This window comes from Ictidomys tridecemlineatus, chromosome 2, assembly GCF_052094955.1.
Source record: "Ictidomys tridecemlineatus isolate mIctTri1 chromosome 2, mIctTri1.hap1, whole genome shotgun sequence".
Classification (NCBI taxonomy): domain Eukaryota; kingdom Metazoa; phylum Chordata; class Mammalia; order Rodentia; family Sciuridae; genus Ictidomys; species Ictidomys tridecemlineatus.
In genome coordinates this window covers 225,082,959-225,100,424 of record NC_135478.1, presented here as the reverse complement: position 1 = coordinate 225,100,424, position 17,466 = coordinate 225,082,959, and the positions used below count along the sequence as shown (strand labels likewise).

General features: G+C 42.8%; 4 non-coding genes across 4 annotated transcripts; all 4 read left to right on the top strand.

Moving 5' to 3' along the window:
- The first annotated feature begins 264 nt into the window (after positions 1 to 264).
- On the top strand, positions 265 to 336 carry Trnac-gca (transfer RNA cysteine (anticodon GCA)). The gene has a single exon. It is a non-coding gene; the product is annotated as a tRNA-Cys (tRNA).
- A 1,229-nt stretch (positions 337 to 1,565) lies between these two features.
- Positions 1,566 to 1,637, top strand: Trnac-gca (transfer RNA cysteine (anticodon GCA)). The gene has a single exon. It is a non-coding gene; the product is annotated as a tRNA-Cys (tRNA).
- Positions 1,638 to 9,913: 8,276 nt separating this feature from the next.
- On the top strand, positions 9,914 to 9,985 carry Trnac-gca (transfer RNA cysteine (anticodon GCA)). The gene has a single exon. It is a non-coding gene; the product is annotated as a tRNA-Cys (tRNA).
- A 3,259-nt stretch (positions 9,986 to 13,244) lies between these two features.
- Trnac-gca (transfer RNA cysteine (anticodon GCA)) lies at positions 13,245 to 13,316 on the top strand. Its single transcript has one exon. It is a non-coding gene; the product is annotated as a tRNA-Cys (tRNA).
- The last annotated feature ends 4,150 nt before the right edge of the window (positions 13,317 to 17,466 follow it).

Genomic DNA, 17,466 nt, shown 5'->3' with positions numbered 1-17,466 from the left:
GCCCAGGATTTGGCTATGAGGGCCATGCTAGAAGCCAATGCTTCTCCAGGCTGCTGCCTGCACCTGGTCCTGAGGCTGGGAGGACACAAGATGAGTGCTTCTGAGAAGGGGAGGCTGTCTTGTAGGCAGCAAGGTGATGAGATTCCTTTGACCCAGGCTGGCAGCTTCCAAGAACTCCCATTCTGAAATAGTGACTCACAGGTCACAGGTTGTTTCGAGTTGCTGTAGGACTTAAAGACATAATGAAGCCCCATAAAAGTATCAGGGGGTATAGCTCAGGGGTAGAGCATTTGACTGCAGATCAAGAGGTCCCTGGTTCAAATCCAGGTGCCCCCTACTTACCCTTAATTTTGGCCTGCCCATCTAAAGAAATAAGCTGGGACTTAAACTGTGCATCAATTCATTTGATAGATAAAGCACTTTCACAGACTAACTGGGGAGGGGATAGCTGCAGACAGCTGGGGGCATACATGGAGGAAGTAGGCCACTGGAGACATCACTGGGGTTATATTTAGTTCCTGGAGGCTCAATCACTGTCTCTGCTTCCTGCCTACCATGCACTGAGCAGATTTCCTTTGCCACACTCTTCCTCCATAATGTTCTGCCTCATCTTTGGCCCAGAAAACTGGAATCCAAAATGAACTTTTCTTCCTCTAAGCAGTTCTGGTTAGATATTTTGGTCACCATTATGATTTAGATGGGAGGTGTCCCCCAAAAACTAATGTGTGAGAAAATTCAAGAAAGTTTACAGGTAAAATGATTGGGTTATGAGAGCCTTCACATTATTGGTGCCTTGATCCCCTGATAGAGTTTAACTGGGTGATAACTATAGCAGGTGGTAGGTGGGTGGAGGAGCCTGGTGACTAGGGACTTGCCTTTGGAGTGTATATTTTATCCATGGTGAGGGGAATCTCTGCTTCCTGGAGTGATGTCCTGACCTGCTATCCTCCACTACACCCTCTGCCAGGATGTTCTGCCTCACCCGGAGACCTGCAGAATGGAGCTGGCTGGAATGGAATGAACCTCTGAAATCAGGAGATCCACACAAACTTTACCTCTTTAAAATTTTCCCTGTCGGGTGTTTTGATCTCAGTGTTGAAAAACTGACTAAAAGAGTCACAGTAGTGAGAAGATGACTAAGGCAAAGATCAAAGCAATAGTCAGATGCTGCAGGGAGCTGCTAGAGGCACACGGGATCCCTAGGTCCCTTCCCAGAGGGTGGAAGTTAGGAGGTCTCAGGGGGAAACCAGGGTTTGCTCTTCCCCATCCCAGCCCCCACCTCCACCTCCAAAGCGTCTGCTGAGCTGCCAGCTCTTGTACTCTGGCTCCTCTAGTTCAGTGTGAAGGAGGTTCCTGCTGCAGATATCCACCATTTCTAGGTCCCACACTCAGCCAGGTTCTAAGGAGGAGGAAGGTGCTGGTTACACCTACAGGTGTATAGACAGGAAGGGGTGTGGCCTAGCAAGAAGGAAGTGTATGATAGCAGAACACTAGCAAGTGCACATCTCCAGATCCTGGGAGTGGCCATCCAGGTTTAAGGTGCTTATTACACATACATAGCAGCAGGGGGTATAGCTCATGGGTAGAGCATTTGACTGCAGATCAAGAGGTCCCTGGTTCAAATCCAAGTGCCCCCTACTCTTGCTTACTTTTGACATCCTCTCCTACACAGATGCCGCAATTTCCTCCTCTTCTTCAGTACACACCAGATAAACATTCTCTTTACCACAAGCAGCCCATGCTGAGGCTGTACTGTGGTTATTCTTAACCCCATGTATGAATTACACCTGAACAGTCTATCAGAGTGCCCCACTCTAAATCCACTTTAGCACAATATTTTACAGGGAGAGGTTTGTCTCTTGTCTTCTTTTGCTGTTCCATGGACAGTGTTGTGATCCTAAAGTGGGAGATGCCAACTGGGACCTTGAAGGCAGAGCGCTAGAATACCTGGAGAGAAGGACTGTGGCAACTTGTCCCTATGCTATGCCATGCCAAACCCACCTAACGGTACTTTCATGTGGAGAAAAAGAAACTTCTGGTTCAATTTGCTTGTTAATGTCTGGTATGGATTTTTGGCTATTTGTGTGCTCAGATGCACAGTCAAGTCTAATCCTACACAAAACCCCAACCCAACCCACACTCATGGCTGTCCCCTCTCAAGGTCTTAGAACCTGCAAAGTCCTTCCTCACACCTCTCCTCATTTCTACCTCTTCTTCTTCTCTTCCAGAACCTTTTCATTATCCTCATGTTGACCCTCTTCTCCTCCATCTCTCTCTCTGGGCCATGATCCTAGGCAACCCTGTGGCTCTACTGTTTGTGTACCCATTGTGGGCCCTACAGTTGCCACTCAGTCATGACTCCAGCTCCTATGAGGCCTTTACCTGTGGCCTCTTTCCCTTCATCAAAGCTCCCTTATTCCATGGATTCAATTGCCAGTAGCCATTTCCACCTTTGCTCTGGGGTCCCCATCTTTGCTAGAGTAGAGCACAGAAACAGACAAAGGGTGCCCTGACAGTCTGTGGCAGAGTGACCTCAACTAGCATCCTCTGTTCATGAGAAATCTTTTATTCCTTTCTATTTCACCTCATGTCCATTTCCCACAGTGCCAAGTTCATAGTTTGTTGAGAGCCACAGCCAAAGGGGCCCCAGCAAACTTTCAGACTGCCAGCTGATGATTGGCTCACAGCGGCCCCAGCAACTTCTAGCTCATTGGCTCCTCTGCGGTGATGCTCATTGGGCTGTTTCCCTGCCCTTTCAGACTACGGAGCTGCTCATTGGGGGACTTTTTTGGCTTCGCCCACACGACTCAGATAATCAGCCTCAAGAGCAGGAGGATTGTGGGAGGTGGAGAGGCTGGTGGTTTTGGGAGAGGCTTGTGGGAAGCCGGTGGTGGCAGTTGGGCTCTGAGGGTTTTTCCTGAGGAGCTGTTTTTGTTTTGGCATTTGTAGTTCTAAAAATAAAGTTAGTTTCTTTTGACAAGTGCCTCCTGAATTGTGCCCAGCCAGACTGCGGCATTTGGTGGGCAGCACGGGGAACGACTGAGGGTAAGTGATAAGGTAAACTGCTCTCCCCTAAGGGCAGGGCGAGAGGATGGGTAGCCATTTTAAGATTCCTCTTTTGTTTTGCTTCACTTTTGTTTTAAGTTGCCTGTCCCTGGAGATGAGTGAGACGGAAAAAAACCGCTCACATCTGAGGAACAGATAGAGAGAAAGGACGGATGGACATTTCAGGAGGATAGAAAGGCTATAATGATTTTCTGTTGTTCCAATTTTGTTTCACTCTGTTTCAGTTTTGTTTGGCGTTATCTTCTTGGGTTGTATTATAGTTATAGTAGAAATATTCAAGTAAAAGAGAAGGCCTCTCAAGCTAGTCAGACAGAGAAAGAAAGTGTAAAGCAGAATAAGCCATCAGTGGGAAAGTTACAACAGGAGACTGCTACTAACACCTTTCTATCACCAGAGGATATAAGTGTCCAGCTAACAAGGCCACCTCCATATGTTGGGAGGCCCCCAACCCCCGCAGTTGATAGTTGGGATCCTGAGACAGGATCTCAAATATTAACATGCCCTGTATTTGAGGCAGGAGGGCAGCGAGTTCACCATGCTTTAAATTTCAAAACAGTGAAGCAGCTAAAAGAGGCTGTAACAACCTATGGTCCTCAAGCACCCTTCACTGTAAGCATGGTTGAATCCATTAACAACTTGAACATGACCCCAGCAGATTGGGCTAATATGTGTAAAGCTATGCTAAATGGAGGACAATACCTGTTATGGAAGGTTGCCAATGAGGAATTTTGCAAGGAGACAGCTACGCAAAATGCAGCAGCTGTTTATCCTCAGAGAAATATAGATATGTTGTTAGGAAAGGGACCTTATGAGTATCAGCAGCAACAAGTTGCATATGATCTTGGTGTATACGCACAAATTGCTGTAGATGCAGTTAAGGCATGGAAGACCTTACAAGGACATGGAGGTTTACAAGGTCAATTATCTAAGGTAATACAAGTAACTAATGAACCTTATGCTGAATTTGTAGATAGGCTTATTCAAACAGCTACCAGAATTTTGGGGAATTCAGAACAAGCAATGCCATTACTAAAACAACTGGCTTATCAGCAAGCGAATCGTTGGTGCAGAGAAGTCATTAGACCATGAAAACATGAAGATTTAAACACATATATTAAATTATGTAGAGACATTAATGAACAAGAGCAAGTCGTGGCAGCTGCAGTAAAACAGGCTTTAGATGCCAGGCCAAGAACATGCTACAATTGTGAACAAACAGGACATTTTAAAAGGAATTGCCCCATAGGAGGAGGGTTTAACAAAACTAGGTATCAAAGGAGTAGAATACTGGGTACTTGCCCATGATGCCGTAGAGGGAGACATTGGGCTAATGAATGCCGTTCTCAAACCACCATAGAGGGTACTCCATTATCAAAAAATGAACAAGGACCAGGTGTTTATCCATGATATCCTGGAGAAAGGCATCGGGCTCCATTGCCAAAAAATTGACAGGGGGGCCCAAAGCTCCGGGACCCCAAATCACAACTATACGGAGCACTGGAGGAACCCAGCAACCCCATCAGGGTAGTGACCAGGACACATTGTCCATCAGCTCCCTCATCAGACAAACCAGAGGGAGTGCAGGGTTGGACATCTGCGCCTCCGCCAGAGCAGTACTAACTCCAGAGATGGGAGTTCAAATCATTCCCACAGGAGTAAAAGGACCTCTTCCCCAAGGAACAGTAGGCTTATTATTGGGATGCAGTTCTTCTACTCTAAAAGGACTTATGATAAGTCCTGGGGTAATTGATCCCAATTATGAAAGTGAAATAAAAACTATAGCCAGTTCTCCAAGGGTATATCAGTAATTTCACCAGGAGATAGAATAGCACAGTTACTAATAATACCCAGCCAACATGATAAATTTTCCAATCGTACTGTAGAAAGAGGTTCCAAGGGATTAGGCTCCACAGGTGTAGATTGGGCTATGCTGTCTTTGAATTTAGATTCTCACCCAATGCTAAAACTAAATATTCAAGGACATGAATTTAATGGGCTACTGGATACAGGTGCAGACCTTAGCATCATCTCTCATCAAGAATGGCCAAAACATTGGCCATTACAACAAGCCACTCAAACGCTTTGAGCGAGGCCTAGGAGTGGCAACTAATCCCCATAGAAGTGCAATGGTCTTAGATTGGAAGGATCCTGAAGGATGTGAAGGAACTATACAGCCATATGTATTGGATCATCTTCCTGTAAATTTATGGGGACGAGATGTCCTAGATCAATTAGGTTTGACATTCACAAATAACATCAATCAAAATGCACCCACTATTATAGCTAGACAAGGCTTTAGGAAAGGAAAAAGATTAGAAAAACAAGAACAAGGTATAGCAGCACCAATACAAATAGATTAAGGAACAGACAGACATGGGTTGGATTTTCTGAAAGGGCCACTGAGACAATAAAAATTACTTGGAAATCAGAAAGACCAGTATGGGTTCCTCAGTGGCCCCTGACTAAAGAAAAGATACAAGCAGCCCATGACCTGGTCAAACAACAATTAGCAGAAGGACATATACAACCTTCTGTATCTCCCCATAATACTCCCATTTTTGTCATCAAAAAGAAATCTGGGCAAATGGAGATTATTACAAGATTTAAGAGCCATTAATAATGAGATGGTTATTATGGGACCTGCTCAATCGGGGATTCCTCAATTGTCTGCTTTGCCAAAAACTTGGTATGTTTTAGTTATAGATATTAAAGATTGTTTTTTTTTTCAATTCCAATTCATCCTGAGGATAGTCCACATTTTGCATTTACTATCCCTGCACTGAATCATGAAGGTCCTGATCAGAGATATGAATGGAAAGTACTCCCTCAAGGGATAGCTAACAGCCCAACTGTGTGTCAAATTTATGTTAACAAAGTAATCCAGCCACGTAGAAATCAAAATCCTGAACTACAAATATTTCACTATATGGATGATGTATTATTAGCACACAAAGATAAAAACATATTGCTAGAATGTTATGCCACACTTACAAACTTATTAAAAAATTATAATCTAGAGATAGCAATAGATAAAGTACAATTAAATTTTCCAATTAATTATTTAGGAGTTCTATTATCCTCAACCATGGTCCGTCCACCAAAAATTGAAATACGAGTAGATCAACTCAAATCACTTAACGACTTTCAAAAGTTATTAGGAGATATAAATTGGATAAGGCCTTATCTAGGCATACCAACAGGAGAGTTGGGACCTTTATTTGATATCCTAAAAGGTCCATCAGATCCAAATTCACCCTGAATGTTAATGCCTGAAGCAAGAAAGGTATTAAAAATCATTGAAACATATATGGAAAATATGCATCTAGATAGAATTGATATAAGTTTGCCTTTATTATTTATTGTACTACCAACAAAAAATATTCCTACAGGAGTATTTTGGCAAGAAGGTCCATTATTGTGGATACATTTATCTTATTCTCCTAACACTATTCTTACTAGGTATCCTGAGGCTGTAGGACAATTAATACTCAAAGGAATAAAAGCAGCAAAGGGAGTGTTTGGAATTTCTCCCAATAAAATTATTACTCCATATACTATGAACCAAATTGATGAGTTAGCTAATGAGTTAAATTCTTGGGCAATAATCATGTGCAAATCTAATGTTTCATTTGATAACCACTTACCATCTAATCCTTTATTGTCTTTTTGGTCATTGCATTCTGTAATTTTTCCAAAAATGACAAGAAAAACACCTATCATGAATGCTCCGAATATATTCACTGATGGGTCAAATAATGGTACAGCAGCAATAGTTACCCCTGATCAAACTTTTACATTTTTAGTACCCAAACAATCATCTCAAAAGGTAGAACTTAATGCAGTATTACAAGCTTTTGTGGTGTTTAAAGATTCTGTATTTAATTTATTTTCTGATAGTCAGTATATAGTTAATGCTATAGTATCCCTTGAAGATGCTGGTAGGATTTCCCCTTCCTCTACTGTTTTCCACTATACAAAGTCTAATCTGGGTCAGAAAAGATGCATTCTTTATAGGACATATCAGGGCACATACAGGATTGCCTGGAGCCCTTAGTTTGGGCAATGATTTAGCAGATAAAACTACACATGACATACATATTTTCTCTACACTAGAAGAAGCTACACATTTTCATAAAAGGTTTCATGTCAATGCTAATACTTTACAAAAGCATTTTAAAATAACTAAGGAACAAGCTAGACAAATAATAAAACAATGTCAAAATTGTGTGACCTTTTTACCACAAGTTAATCTTGGAGTCAATCCTAGAGGATTGATACCTAACCATATTTGGCAGATGGACGTCACACACTTGCCAGAATTTGGAAAATTAAAATATTTGCATGTTACAGTTGATACTTCTTCCAGATTTTTGATGGGCTCCCTTCATTCCGGAGAAAAAACTAAAGATGTTATAGCTCATTGCTTACAAAATTTTGCCACTGTGGGCGTTCCAAAACAGTTAAAAACAGATAATGCCCCTGGTTATACTTTTACCTCTTTTAAACAATTTTGCTCAACATTTGGCATTACTCATATAACAGGAATCCCATACAATCCTCAGGGACAAGGCATAGTTGAAAGAGCTCATCAAACTATTAAAATGTACTTATTAAAGCAAAAAGATGGAATTGGGAAAGGGTATATATTCCCCAAAGATAAACTTAAAATAACCCTTTTTACTCTAAACTTTTTAAATTTGGATTCATCAGGACTTAGTGCTGCGGAAAGGCATATGTGTCCAAAAAATGTACATAAGCCCAAGGTACTTTGGAAGGATATTCTAACAGGACAATGGAAAGGTCCTGACTCAGTAATTGTTTGGAGTCTGGGGTCTGTTTGTGTGTTTCCACAGGGAGAACAGCAGCCTTTGGATTCCAGAGAGATTAGCTAAAGCAATTTCTACAGACCAAAAAGAAGATGATTTGGCTCAAATCCATAACAGCTGATATCCAAAACTCCAGTTTGGCTATCCTTACATCTGCAACAGAACCAGGATGCTTTTTTCATTATCTATTTTATTATTGCCCTTTCCCACATCATGAAGTTCTATTTTGTTTTTTGAGCTCATACAGATCTAGGTTAATGTTTTGCTGATCAGTTCTATTTTTTGACTATAGAGTTTTTAAACATTGTAATGGATATTTCACCTGTAAAAAGTTATAAGGCCTTTACTACTATGTTATGTGTTGTATGTATTATATTATGTGTGCACACTTGTGTTATACGTTTGAATGTCCATATGTCCATATATCATATATGATGAGCACTCATGAAAAAATGGATCCAAATTTTTTTTTATTCACGTGATTTAAATGGTTTAATTAAAATTGGGTAAACAACTGTTGAGGATTGTTTTAATATGTGAACAAAAAAGGAGGTTAACAGATCTGTTTGTTTACTTTCACCTTTCCTTTTCATTATATTTAATAATTCTCTTCAAGATAATGCAAATTGTTGAGAAAATTGTTTTCTTTTAGTGCCTTCTGGAATGTTACATAATTTTTTCTTTAGCCATTATTGCCAGAATTCCTATCTTCATCCCAGTGCCAGTGAAGACAAAGATAAAAACCAATCTACAGCTTCTGCAATAGCCATCACTGAACTGCTTGCAGAACTTGCCTGGACTATGTATCACTTATATGCATTGTGAACTCTCTGTTGGTGCAGCGACTTATGGTAGTGTTGGGGTATTTTTGCTGATGATGTCATCGGTGGTACAATTTTTCCAAAAGGAGCTGTCAATTGGCTTGGTGAATCTTCCTCCCTTCTGCTTGTCATGGTCGTTCAGCTAAAATTTGGAGGCCAACAGAGGTGAGGCAAAGAACCTCACCCCCCTGCTGGTACAAAGACATCCACAGGTGTGGCTGTATACTGGACCGGTAGTCAGTGATGGGTAAGATCCAGTTGCAATGGTACCAACCTAAGACAGGAGGCTGATGCCTTCCTTGAGGTCAGCTCATCCGATAACGGGTAAGGACCATATGTACTATTGGACAACCTAAGGCAGGAACGGTCCCTAAGCCACATGCTTGTTGTTTAAACAGAGAGGGGGAGATGTTGACAGCCACAGCCAAAGGGGCCCCAGCAAACTTTCAGACTGCCAGCTGATGATTGGCTCACAGCGGCCCCAGCAACTTCTAGCTCATTGGCTCCTCTGCGGTGATGCTCATTGGGCTGTTTCCCTGCCCTTTCAGACTATGGAGCTGCTCATTGGGGGACTTTTTTGGCTCCGCCCACACAACTCAGTCAATCGGCCTCAAGAGCAGGAGGATTGTGGGAGGTGGAGAGGCTGGTGGTTTTGGGAGAGGCTTGTGGGAAGTCGGTGGTGGCAGTTGGGCTCTGAGGGTTTTTCCTGAGGAGCTGTTTTGTTTGGCGTGTGTGATTCTAAAAATAAAGTTAGTTTCTTTTGACAAGTGGCTCCTGATTGTGCCCAGCCAGACTGTGGCAATAGTTTGTCTTTGCTCCAAGTTGTGAACATCACTCTGCTCCTTTGCTCTCTTTAGGAGACCTTTGTTCCTTCTTTGCTGGGAAGGCAAGAGCCATGTGATGTGAGGCCCCCAGCATCTTCATGCTGTTCTGACTTCACCTCTTCCTGCCTCTCTATGAGGACAAAATAATCTGTCTCCTCCTCCCCCAGAGCACGCCCTGTGTTCCTGATCTACCCTCTCTGCTCCATCACTTGGATTGGGTTCCACATATAAGAAGGACCAAGGAAAGCTTCCTAGTGGAAGGGCAGTTGGTGACAGGAGAGTGCAGAGGTCAGAGAGACAGAGCTGGCTGGGCTCCTCCAATCAGCATGTGTCAATTTATGTAAAGGGTATCAAGTGCATCATATTTTTCAGAATGGGGGATATATCTCAAGGGTAGAGCATTTGACTGCAGATCAAGAGGTTCCTGGTTCAAATCCAGGTGTCCCCTGTTGGGACAAAAACTGAGGACTCCAGAGCAAAGGTGGAAATGGCTACCTTCCTGATGTAACACTCTCCTTACTAGAAAGGCCTTTGGTCATCCTCCCCACTCTCCCAGACTGTGCTGACTTCTCAGGTGTCCCTTCTCTGTATATTAAGTTTATCACCTCTGTGGCTATAGCTTGTACTCACCTTGAGCTTGGAGATATTCCTCTATGTTCCCAGAGGTGAGAACACTCTCCACTCCCTGGGCTCTGTGCTCAGTCAAATGTTTCAGTCCCCACCATCAAGAGAGACAGAAATCACACAGTGATTTCTAGTGGGGATATTTACTAGAAAAAATAGAGAAAGTAGGGTAAGAATCAAGGATCAAAAATAAACTGCTAAATATTCACTGGCTTGTGGGGCCCAATCAAAGATATACTTAGAAAGAGGACCCCTCTGAAGCTGGGTTCAGCCAGAATGGGGACAGTGTGTTTGTGGCACACATCCTGGCTGCCCCAGCCACACATGGTCACAGCCATCAGGTAATTAGGACACAGCCCTCGGGGACTCAATGAGCCACTTGCAAGTGAGGCCTCAACTGCAATGTCCCCTGAAAAGCATGAGAACCAAACATCTGGGAGGGGAGGGGAGGTGGTGGGCAGGGGTGGTGATCGTGGGTCTCCCTGGGACTTCGAGGCCAGCAAGGACTTCATTCCCTGGGTGTGTGCCTAGGAAATGCAGCAGCCTTGTGTGAGTGCACCATGGACCACCCAGCAGCAGAAAGCAGGAAAGCAAAGCACACTGGGGCACCAGGAGCAGAGGTCCTCTCTCCTGAATCATCCTTCAGTGCCCCACTGACCACAGCTATCAACATGCTGCTCGTGGGAAGGGGCCACACAGAAAGAACCATTTGAGGAAAAATGAGAAACTCCAGAGCCTTCCAGTAAAGCATGAGCCCAGAAACAGACCAGATCAACTGTGGCCTGAACGCCCTTTCTTTAGACCATGAAAATCATTAAGGTGGTGCTGAGTATGTGTTCTCAGTTTGACCAAAGTGTTCCTTGGAAAATCACAGAAATGTAATATGTCCAAATACTTATAATTGAGTTAGGAAAGCAATGGTAAAATGATTGTGATCATGGTTTTTGGAAAATGGAATCAAATACATAGGAAACCCATGAGGGTTTTTTTTTAAAAGAAAGCTATATTGACAAGAGCATTAGCAACCTGAACTAAAAGACACTGAGACTGTATGGGAAGTGAAAAGATCTCTTGGCTTCTAACACTCCATACATGAGAAGCAAGCTGAGAAGACTGCTTAGTCATCAAGGCATTTATTTTCCATTGACTTCTTCAGAAACTACAAAGGAGAATGATGAAAAGGGGTGGGGGTGGGGTTCTCTGAAGGTGGAGCCAGGCAAGCTGTTATGCAGAACATCTGAATTGGAACCTCTCCCAGGTAACAGAATCAGGACCTAATCAGGGAACCTTCCCTAATCCCTGTTGGGTATTGTTTCCATCACTGAGTTTTGAAGTGGTTATTTATGTATTATGATTGGGAATGTGCTGGAAAATTCTGAAATTGGTATCTAGAAGAGAGTTCAAGTTGTAACATCAGATTAAAAAATGGTATGACCACTTTTCCTAGGAATTTGTATTTCTGTGAGGTTGCTGCACTTTCACTTTTCCCAATTTTTGTGCTGGAATTTTTATTGAAGAAAGTCTACTTTTTCCACTATGTTTGGGGTTTGCAAAGGGCAAAAATATTGTTTTTTAAGTTCATAGATCTCTGATACAGAGAAACCTCATCCGGATTTAATGTAGATCATTAGATTATAGACTTTCTCTCACTGGACAAACACGGCATGTTGTGTGGCAGTGTTGTGGGAGTCGTGATACAGCCATGACCCTGCCTTTCTCCCTCCAATATATCTGAACTTCTGAGTGAGAGGAGAGGCAATTCATTTACTGAAAGAATTGAGAATGTGCATAAATCAGACTGGGTAGGAAGGAGCCTGAAGACAAGTGAGAGTCCTCTGGGGACTGGAAGGTGACCTCTGGCCTGAAGCAGGGTCTCTCGTCAGGCTGTGGTGCATGTGCAGTTTCCATCAGGGAGGAAGGAATAACACTCTCAGTGCACCATGGAGTCCTTGGGTGTGGGAACAGGTGACACATGCTACGGGAAACTCAGGCAAGGGTTCAGGGGTAGAGCATTTGACTGCAAACCAAGGGTCCCTGGTGCAAATCCAGGTGTCCCCTGCTAGTAATATCTTTTCTCTTTCTTTCTTTCTTTCTTTCTTTCTTTCTTTCTTTCTTTCTTTCTTTCTTCCTTTCTTCCTTTCTTCCTTTCTTCCTTTCTTCCTTTCTTCCTTTCTTCCTTTCTTCCTTTCTTCCTTTCTTCCTTTCTTCCTTTCTTCCTTTCTTCCTTTCTTCCTTTCTTTCTTTCCTTCCTTCCTTCCTTCCTTCCTTCCTTCCTTCCTTCCTTCCTTCCTTCCTTCCTTCCTCCCTTCCTTCCTTCCTTCCTTCCTTCCTTCTTTCTTTCTTTCTTCTTTTTTTTTTGCAAACCTACACTGGCCTTTTCTCTGGTCAGGGTTCTCCTTGCCATTCACCCTCAGCACCACCCTTCCTAAGGCTTGTATCAGTTGTCTCTGGTGCCATCAATTACTAAGCTCTTGTTGTCAATGACCTCTGTGTTTTTCTGAAGATCTTCCTTAGTCCTTCTGTAAAGTTGACATTGTGGAGAGACATATTGCTGAATCACAGTTATCCAAACTGAATTTGCATCAGAATTACAAGCTGACCTTACTAAAAACAGAGACCTTTCCCGTCTTTATGATTAGTTCAACGTGGAATCACAAAATTTTAATGGGGGAGGGGGCAATCTGCAGTCAAATGCTCTATCCCTGAGCTGTGCCCCCTTGACTGACTGGGCTTCCTAGCATGTGTCACCTGTTCCCACACCTAAGGACTCCATGGTACACTTTGAGTGCTATTCCTTTCTCCCTGATGGAAAATGCACGTGCACTACAGCCTGATAAGAGACCCCACTTCGGGCCAGGAGGTCACCTTCCAGTCCCTAGAGGACTCTCACTATCTTTTGCTAATGTCTATCCTAACTTCCAGTAATTCTAATTGGCAGGAGAATGATATTGGAACTTGTAGATGATATTCCAGGATATGATGCACGTGAAGGTCTAACACTAGTAAGTATACATGTGAAGGTGGTAAAATCCAGGGTGTGGCTACCCAGGTTTAGAGTGCTTATTACACAAACATGAAGAACAGGGGGTATAGCTCAGGGGTAGAGCATTTGACTGCAGATCAAGAGGTCCCTGGTTCAAATCCAGGTGCCCCCTCCTTTTGCACTCAATGAACACAGTGTTCTGTTGACAGCTTTTTTTCTACCACACTGATTCAGCTGTGAATATGGAGAGAGGCGAGGCACCTAGGTGTTCACTACCACACTTCCTGACACCTTCAAAGGTGAGTCGGTGCTCATGGGTCCTGGGACAGAGAATATTTTAAGAAGTGACCCAAACAATTGTGGAGTGCATAATGCTGATTTCTGCATGGCGCACCCCCCACTTCCCGTAGCTCTCCAACTCCATATGCTGTTCCCCTTGAGATGGCGGCTCTTATTCTGCGTCCTTAGTCCCCCGTGGTCTTTGGTCTCATGGTGGAGCCTCTAGGGGAAAGGTCCACAGAGAGGAGAGGCCAGTCCACTTCAGTGCATCCAGCAGGCCTGAACTGGGCACTGAACCTGTGTCAGGCCCTCCCCTACCAGCTGAGCTGAGTTGCTGGTTTGAGGCCAAAAGGGAGTCCTGGTGTCTCTGGGAAGGGGTCACCATTCAAAGACCAGGGCTAGAAGCTGAGAAGAGAGAAGGGCAGAGAGTGAAGGTGCAGGGCCATCCCTAGGAACAGCACGGCACACGGGGGAGGAGGGGGAGGAGGAGATGGACTCAGAGGGCAGGAGAGGGCGAGGCAGCTGCTCAAACAGGCAGTCTCCACACTGACGTCCCCACAGTCAGGAGGTCACAAGCGCAGGGAGCTGGGCAGGGAGGTTTCTAGAAGTTGTGGGATAGGCCCATGGGGAAGAATGGGGAAGCTGACAGCTTGAGCAGGGCCAGTCTATCTGGGGATTAGTTCATTAGAAAGGAGGGGACCTTGTAAGACTTCCTAGATCCTTGGGTGTAGAACTTCAGAGTAAAAGAGACAAAACCCACAAACTAATGTCCAGGCCCAAGTAGGATTGAATATGGGGCCCCATAGGTCCCATTCATGGACATCTATTCCAAAAGCAAAAACAAAGAGAATTAACTCAAAGGCTGTGGACACCACTCCTATAATATGTGATAGATCACTCCCATTTCTCTTTAGCATGAACAAAGTTATTAAGTGAAGAGGAGCAACCACAGACGGTGGATCTCACATACACAGCTTTATAAAACACAGATTGTCATACCTATAATAACAACATTATTCTTTTGAGATGTACAGAGAAAGTGTAATCCTCCGAGCTGACACAATACACATTCTATCAAAATACACGAATCATCACCAAAGAAATAGCAGAGAAACTGTATTACAAAATTCATTTGGAAATACACTAAAAAATTCACATCAGCCTGATATCCCAAACACTATAACAAGAGAAGGTTGTGCCATCAAAAGGCCCATACATGAAAGTGGAAGAAAAATCCATCTCAACAGATCATAAAACCCAACACAGGAATACAAAAAATATGAAGTAACAAGGTCACATATTGCCTCCAAATGTTCACAATTCACCAACAACTGAATTCAAGGATACCAAAGTGGATTAAATAGGGGATAAAAACTCAAAAAATAATAAAAATGATAAATGAATTCCAAGGGAACACACAGAAACAACTGAACAAATTAAGGAATTCAGTACAAGATAAAAATGAGAAATTCAATAAACAAATAAGAGATCCTGAAAAACCAAACTTATCTTGGAAATGAAAGACTATAAATCTAATAAAGTGTTTAGTTGGAAGTCTCTGTAATAAGGTAGAATCTCAGACCAGAATACAAAGTGGCCAGCCTTGATCATTCGGACCATATTAAAGAAATGAAGTAAATGCCATAACCAACCCATGAGACTGATATGGATTTTCAGGTACAGGAGCCATTCAGAACCTCAAATAGGCAAGATCAGAAATTAATCTCTGCATGACAAATGATAATAAATATGACTAACATGCAGAACAAGGATAGAATTTTAAAATCCTCAGGAGATAAATGTCAGGTTACACTTAGAGGCAAGCCCATCAGAATTATTTTTTATTTCTTAGCACCAACTATAAAACCTAGGAGGGCTTGGAGTGATATGTTGCAGGTACTGAAAGAAAATGACTGTTTGCCAAGATTGCTAGAGCCAACAAAGGTATCCTTTAGAATCAAGAAGAAATTAAACCTTCCAAGATAAGCAGAAACTACAAGAACTCATGACCACTAAGTTGGCACTATAGAAAATATCTAATGAATACTATATACAGAAAATATCAATAACAAACCTCACAGCTTGCAAATGAACTAATCTAATTTGTTGAGAAAAATACACCAAACTCTGTATCAAAGATTGTATACTTTCTCTTATATGTGATAGATACAGAGGAAAAAGGAAAATAAAGTTGGGAGTATCTTCTGAAAATTGAAAGGAAATCAACAGAATAGAGGAAAGGAACAAGGAGGAAGAAGAAGATGATGGAAAGGGGAAATACTGGTGCCGCAGTCTGGCTGGGCACAAATCACGAGCCACTGAAGCAGGAACAAACTTTATTTTTGAACTGCAGGAAAAAACCTCACACAGCTCCTGGGGAATCCTCCCGAAAAGCCATGCGGCTCCTGCAGGAACCCCCAGCCGGCAATAGCTCCCCGGGAAATCCCTCCTCCTGCATTTTGCCAACCAATGGGAACTCCCGGGGAATCCCCGGAAATCCCCATGAGAACTCAAAATAGCGCAAGAAGTCCAAAATAGCGCGAGAACTCAAAAGTAGCGACAGAGGCAGTCAATCAATACTGTCAATCAATACTGTTGGCAAAATGCCCAGGAGCCATACAGTCTGGGCTGTGGCTCTCAGCATCTCCCCCTTCTGTTTAATTAAACAACAAGTAATGTGGCTAGGGGACCGTGCCTGTTAGGCAGTCCAATTCAACATATGGTCCTTACCCGTCATCGGATGAACTGACCTCTAGGCATCAGCCTCCTGTCTTAGGTTGGTACCACTGCAATCGGATCATACCTGTCACTGACTACCGGTCCAGCATACAGCCATACTTGTGGATAGGCCTTTGCACCGGGGGGGGGGTGAGGTTCTTTGCCTCACCTCTGTTGGCCCCAAAATTTGGCCTTGGTGCCAGTGGGGGGTGTGAGGTTCTTTGCCTCACCTCTGTTGGTCCCAAAATTTGGCCTTGGTGCCAGTGGGGGGGTGAGGTTCTTTGCCTCACCTCTGTTGGCCCCCAAATTTTAGACCATCACTAGTAGAAGGGAGGAGGATGAAAAATGCCATGACACCAAGCCAATTGAGGGCTCCTTTGAAAAATTGTACCACCGGTGACACCATCAGCAAAAATACTCCAGCACTACCACAATTCGCTGCACCAACAGATAGTTCACAATACATACAAGTGATACATAGTCCAGGCAAGTTCTGCAAGCAGTTCAAAGTAGAGGAATCTGTCAATATGTCCATTTCCTCCCAAAGTAAATCGACTCTTTGATTGAGCATTACTTGTTGAGTTATTATTCACTAATGCATCAGTTTATACAGTTTGTTGTGATAACTACCGAAGAAGCTGTAGTTTGGTTTTATCTTTGTCTTCACCGGCACTGGGATGAAGATAGGAATTCTGGCAATGATGCTAGGAAAAAAATTATGTAACATTCCAACAGGCACTAAGAAAACAATTTTTTGAACAATTTACATTATCCTGAACAGAATTATTAAATATAATGAGAAGGAAAGGTGAAACCAAACAAACAGATCTGTTAACCTCCTTATTTGTTCACATATTAAAACAATTTTCAACAGCTGTTTACCCAATCTAAATTAAACCATTAAAATCACGTGAATAAAAAAATTCGGATCCATTTATTCATGAGCGCTCCTCATATAAGATATATGGACATACACACATACAGACATACAACACAAAACAGAAGTGTGCGCACATAACATACAACACATAAGACAATAGTAAAGGCCTTGTAGCTTTACCTAGGTGAAATCTCCATTGCAATGTTTAAAAACTCCACAGTCAAAAAATAAAACTGATCAGAAGAACATTAACCTAGGTCTGTATGAGCTCAAAAATAAAATAGAACTTTATGATGTGGGAAAAGGCAATAATAAAATAAATATTGAAAAAAGCATCCTGGTTAATCACTGTCGCAGATGTAAGAATAGCCAAACTGGAGCTCTGGATATCAGCTGTTATGGATTTGAGTCAAATGCATCAGTTTATACAGTTTGTTGTGATAAC